This window comes from Sorex araneus, chromosome 5, assembly GCF_027595985.1.
Source record: "Sorex araneus isolate mSorAra2 chromosome 5, mSorAra2.pri, whole genome shotgun sequence".
NCBI lineage: Eukaryota > Metazoa > Chordata > Mammalia > Eulipotyphla > Soricidae > Sorex > Sorex araneus.
In genome coordinates this window covers 113501629-113507628 of record NC_073306.1, presented here as the reverse complement: position 1 = coordinate 113507628, position 6000 = coordinate 113501629, and positions in this window count along the sequence as shown.

The following is a 6000-nucleotide window of genomic DNA, read 5'->3' as shown; positions in this document are numbered from 1 at the left end:
GTTTACATACTTAGAAGCATTCACTGAATATCTTTTGTTTGTTTCTGCTTTTAGTTTTGTGCCATACTCAGCAATGCCCAGAGATTACTCCTGCTCTGAGTTTAGGAATCACTCTGGCAGTGCTCAGGACACCACATGGGATGCCGAGAAGGATGGAGCCTGGGTTGCTCACGTGCAAGGCAAGTGCCCTACTTGCTGTGCTATCATTCTGGCTCCTCCCTAACATCTTTTTCTATAATGTCAAGACTTTTCTCTTATTTTGGAGAATCTTTGGCTATATGTAGAAACTTAATGTTCAATATTGGATGATTTTGTCTGATCTTACACATTTTCTGGGAAGATAAACATTTTTTTTTCTGCAAGTATTTAAATCAGGGATATATACAAAGCAGTTGTGACTTCCTCTGGGGAAAAGAGCCTAATGTTTTTAAGTTAGAATTGCATAGGACTGGTATTTAGGGTTGTTGGAATATCGGCTTATTTTTTAATACAGTTAAATTTTTTCTGGAGTCTTTACTGCTAAATGAATAATTTTGCTGCTGTTGAAAGTTATTTTTTCAAAAACGTCTCAAGGATTTTCTCTTATACAATGTTCCTACTTGGTTTATGAAAAGAAAAACTGAAGGCCCATTGATCTAAAGTGTTTAAGGTCTGTGCTAAGTATATCTTGCCCAGGGATGAGAAATCATATTTTTGCCAAGGGCCTTTGGATATTTATATTATTCGTGGGCCATACAATATCAGCAGATGGGCCACTGCAGACTAATGAGAAGTATGTCTGTCCCTTCATGTACTAGGGTCAGACCACAGTCATTTCTCACCCCTGATCTAGAGTGCACTTTTCTTCAGACGTGTTCATGCTTGTTTTTTGGATTTTGGCCACGCTAGGCAGTGCTGAGGGCTCAGTCCTGGCTCTGTTCTTGGGAATGGCTCCTGCGGTGCTGGTGCTGGGTGTGTGTAGGGTGGGGGGTGAGAGGTGGGGGTGGGATCAAATGCCTTCGAGGCAAGCACTTTAAACCACAGCACTTTCACAGCCACAGGCAAATTGTTATTTATTATTTTAAGTTCTGGTTTTGTTTGTTTGGGGCCATACAAAGGTGTGCTCAGGGGCTACTCCTGGCCAGTTGGTCTGAGTGACCTGAGGGAGCTCTGGGCGTCAGGGAGGGACCGAACCCGCCCCTCTGGCCAGAGGAACTCTCCTGCCTGTTTCACTCCTAAATGCAGGTGGTTAGACCCATTTTCTAAGCAGTTGGATCAAGGGCCTCTGGGCACGTCCTATGTCTTAATTCAGCTCTAGGTTCCTCTGACTCAAACCCTGACCTCTGTTGGCATGACTCTGTTTATTTCTGTGCTACTCGTGTGAAAAAAGTTTCTATACAGGCTGAACCAAAGCGGCCCCTTAATAAAACTTGACAAGATCTCTATTTCCTTTTTGGAGGGGAGAAAGAACCCCCGAGAAAGTTATCTTCTATAACTTTTGGTTCCTAGCATTGACCATTATGTGTGTCTATGAGTAACAATACTTGATGTCTTTTTAAATAGAGAGAGATTCTTAGACTTACCATAATCCCTGGACTTTCCTTGCCTATTTTGGTGCTATGTGAAGATGAAAGTAATTGTTATTCTTTTTAGATAACTCCTATTTGTCAATTATAAACAGTCTTTTTTTTTTTTCGAGTTTAGGGAAACGTCACTGAACAGTCATGATATCAATAGTTAACTCACAATATCTGCACAGCACCTTATAATTTGCAAGGAAAGCTCCCATATTCTTGTTTGAGTTTGGCTGAGAATGATAGAAGGCACCCGGCACACCCTCTCCTGTGGGAATTGTTTTCTGGCTTGCCCCTGTTGGACCATAGGATAAATTCCACATCTCCCAGGTCCTTGATATCCAAGAGATTTTACTTTTAACTGGGGATCCAGAGATTAATGTAGAATAACAACATTGTTAGGCTATCCTGCTACAAGGATGTAAAGATGTCTAGACCCACCTGAGGAGGAGGTCCCAGCAAAAGACTCCAAGTGATTAAATATACTTTGTCCCAATTCACCAATGAAATACTTAGAGCTAATACAAGAAGCTTCCAACAAATATCCTCTTCAAACTTGAAACTCCTTGACAGAAGGGAAATACAAAGCCTCAAAGAATAATGCCTAAGTAATACAACCTGATATTAGAATGCTAGGATTTAATTTCAAAAGGTGTAAGTTCCCTGCCGGATTGCAGGGAAGCCCTAGCCAGGGTCACTGCTCCTACACCGAGAGACAGCTAAAAGGATTTTTCGGAATGGCTGTGTTTGGTTAAATATGGATTCCAAATTTTGGGCTCACTCAATGAAACCCTTCAAAGGTAGAAAAAATAATCCTTCATTTGAACCCAAGGATATCAGACATCTTCAATCTATAAAAAGAAGGATTAGGGGCCAGAGTGATAGTACAGCGGGGAGGGCGTTTCCTTTACACGCGGCCAACCCGGGTTCAATCTCCAGCATCTCATATGGTCCCCCAAGCACCACCAGGAGTAATTCCTGAGTGCAGAGCCAGGAGTAACCCCTGAGCATTGCTGGATGTGACCCTCACCACCCCCCCAAAAAATTATTGACTGCGTTTGCTTCCTAGGAACAAGTCCTTTGCTTGCTTGTACATGAAAGACAAGAAATAAGTCTGGGGCTATTAATGCAGAATCCGGGGCTCATGAAACAGCCAATAAGGCTTATTTCTCAAAACATCTCCAAGCCACACACAAGCATGAACAGCATGAACTGAGTGTCTAAAAGTATTTGTTACTTGTGACCATTTGGAGGATGGGGCAACTTCTTACTACACACATGGCCCACACTACCGGCAGTGCATACACCTGCTCCTTGAACAAAAGGGAGGATACTGATTCACTTTTGGAATCAGGCTATTTTATTGGACAATCCAAATGTGAAGTGTCTACTTTAAATCCTCCACTGATCCCAAGGTAAACAGAAGAGCCTACCTATGATTGTACATATAATTTGGAACTGTTGTTGCATGATATCAGATGTCATCAGCTTTCTGCTAGAAGGCAGACCTCCCAGACAAGAGATGAAAGATTACCTTTGGTTTTGTCTATCTTTTTGCTGATCTTATAATAACCATCTAATTTATTCTTTGTGAGAAGCTAACATTTCCTGTTGTATTCGTTCTGTAGTTTAGCTAGTTGTCTTTGAACTGATTTTTCTATGTCAAACTTGGTACCCCTGCTCCATCCCAATTCATATAAACTGCTTGTCCCAATATGATGCATCCTGCAAATCCTAAATTCTGCTCCTCATCAGCAGGAAACAGCTGGAATGGTCACTGTCCCTAAAGAGTAAGAAAGAAAGAAAGAAAGAAAGAAAGAAAGAAAGAAAGAAAGAAAGAAAGAAAGAAAGAAAGAAAGAAAGAAAGAAAGAAACAAAGAGAGAGAGAAAGAAAGAAAGAGAGAGAGAGAAAGAAAGAAAGAAGGAAATAAATAAGTAAAGAAAGAAGGAAAGAAAGAAAGAAAAGAAAGAAAGAAAGAAGGAAAGAAAGAAAGGAAAGAAAGAAAGGAAGGAAGAAAGAAAGAAAGAAAGAAAGAAAGAAAGAAAGAAAGAAAGAAAGAAAGAAAGAAAGAAAGAAAGAAAGAAAGAAAGAAAGGAAAAGAAGGAGTAAGCAACTGAAAGCGTGGCCTTAATGAGACAAGGTTCTTAGACCTGATGATATAAGGTCCCCGAGGTCATGTAATCTGGCCTGGCACATAAACTGCTTTGTGGTGACCTGTAACCCATACCTGAATTACATGACCCCAGAAAGATGTGATGAGTATCCAAATGGCCCATTTGCCATTCCTGCTAGAGGAACAGGGGCTGACTGACACTGATGCATTGGGTTAGACACTATATCAGAACACTTCAACACTCAGTTTTGTAGGAAGGACCAACTAGATGAAAATCAGAGACTTCCTGGGTTGCTCTTGTCCTTCAATATGGCTACATATAATCGAAAACCTGTTGTAAGTTAAATTTTAGGAAGTGATACACGGAAAATATACCATCATCCTGTTAATCCTACAATGACATGGTTTTCCTCAATGCCTCCTTCCTATTTGTCCCAAAACTTACCTCATGATTTTCAAGAAACAGACAAGAGAGAAGTTTTAAGTCTCCCCTTATACCTGTGTATAATAGTCCCTGAAACAAAAGGGCAAGGATGCAGATGCCGGAGCACAGCTCCTAATTTATTGCTCTGGGCAGCAACAAAAATCTTTTCATTCTTGCAAAATCTGGGCTGGCTGGCTGTTTACTTTTGGGATGCCTTGGGCTGCAGGCTCTTGCTTGACTTCAATATAATGGCCATTCAATATTACATTCGTTTAAGGTGTATGTAATTAGATAGATTTATATGTGGCAAAATGATTATCATGGTAAGTTTAATTGACATCTACCACTTCACATAATTACAAGCTTTTTTCCCACCTCGTAATGAGAATCTTCAACATCTACTCATGATAACCTTCAAATGTAAGTACAATATTATTGTTGACTATAGAGTCCTTTGTTTTTTTATTTTAAAAATTTATTTTGTTTTTTGTTGTTGGGTCATACTTGGCAGTGCTCAGGGCCTGCTCCTGGCTATGCACTTAGGGGTGACTCTTGGTGGTCTTGGGATACTGTATATGGGGTAACAGAGATCAAACCTGGAAAACTTTATAACTTTAGCTTTATGTTTAGGCACTGTAGCACTGTCGTCCTGTTGTTCATTGATTTGTTCGATCGGGCACCAGTAACGTCTCCATTGTGAGACTTGTTGTTACTGCTTTTGGCATATCGAATACACCACGGGTAGCTTGCCAGGCTCTGCCGTGCGGGCAGGATACTCTTTTTTTTTTTTTTTTTTTTTTTGCTTTTTGGGTCACACCTGGCGATGCACAGGGGTTACTCCTGGCTCTGCAGTCAGGAATTACTCCTGGTGGTGCTCAGGGGACCATATGGGATGCTGGGAATTGAACCCAGGTCGGGTGCGTGCAAGGCAAACGCCCTACCCGCTGTGCTATCGCTCCAGCCCCTCGGGCAGGATACTCTTGGTAGCTTGCCGGGCTCTCCAAAAGGGACGGAGGAATCAGACCCTGGTCGGCTGTGTGCAAGGAAAACGTCCACGCCCTACCCGCTGTATCATCGCTCCAGTTATGATTTAATTTTACATATGGATTTAGGGGGGATTAAGGTTTATCTTTCCCTTACATTCTGGCTGTTTCAGTACAATTAATTGGACTCACTTATATATGTTAAAATAATTTATCTTGATCTTCATATATTTAAAATGCACACTCATTATGCAATGCTTTAAGTTAAAAAGCAAATCACAAAAGATAAGTAAAAAGAAAACAAAGACAGGGGCTGGAGCGATAGCACAGTGGATAGGGCATTTGCCTTGCACTCGGCCAGGCTCGATTCCCAGCATTCCATATGGTCCCCTGAGCACCGCCAGGAGTAATTCCTGAGTGCAGAGCCAGGAGTAACCCCTGTGCATCACCAGGTGTGACCCCCCCAAAAAATAAAAGACAAAAAAATCACAAAATTTGCTAAATAAAAGTTGCATGTCCTCAGTTGAACACATGTAAGAATGCCTGGTCGGGCCAGAGCGATAGTACAGTGGGTAGGGCGTTTGCCTTGCATGTGGCCGATGTAGGTTCGATCTCCGGTATCCCATATGGTCCCCCAAGCACCGCTGGGAGTAATTCCTGAGTGCAGAGGCAGGAGTAACCGCTGAGCATCGCTGGGTGTGACCCAAAAAGCGGAAAAAAAAAAAAAAGAATACCTGTGGTGATATTCAGCTGTAGAATCAGACCTGGACTTATATGCTTATTTGCTTCTTCCTAGCTCAATGACTTATGACGTCACTTAACTTTCACTCATCTTTCATGTTTCCATATTCAATAATTTAAAGCACCTATTACCAGTCACTGTATAGCTGTAATAAGATGTAATAAGATTTAATATTTACTCAGGC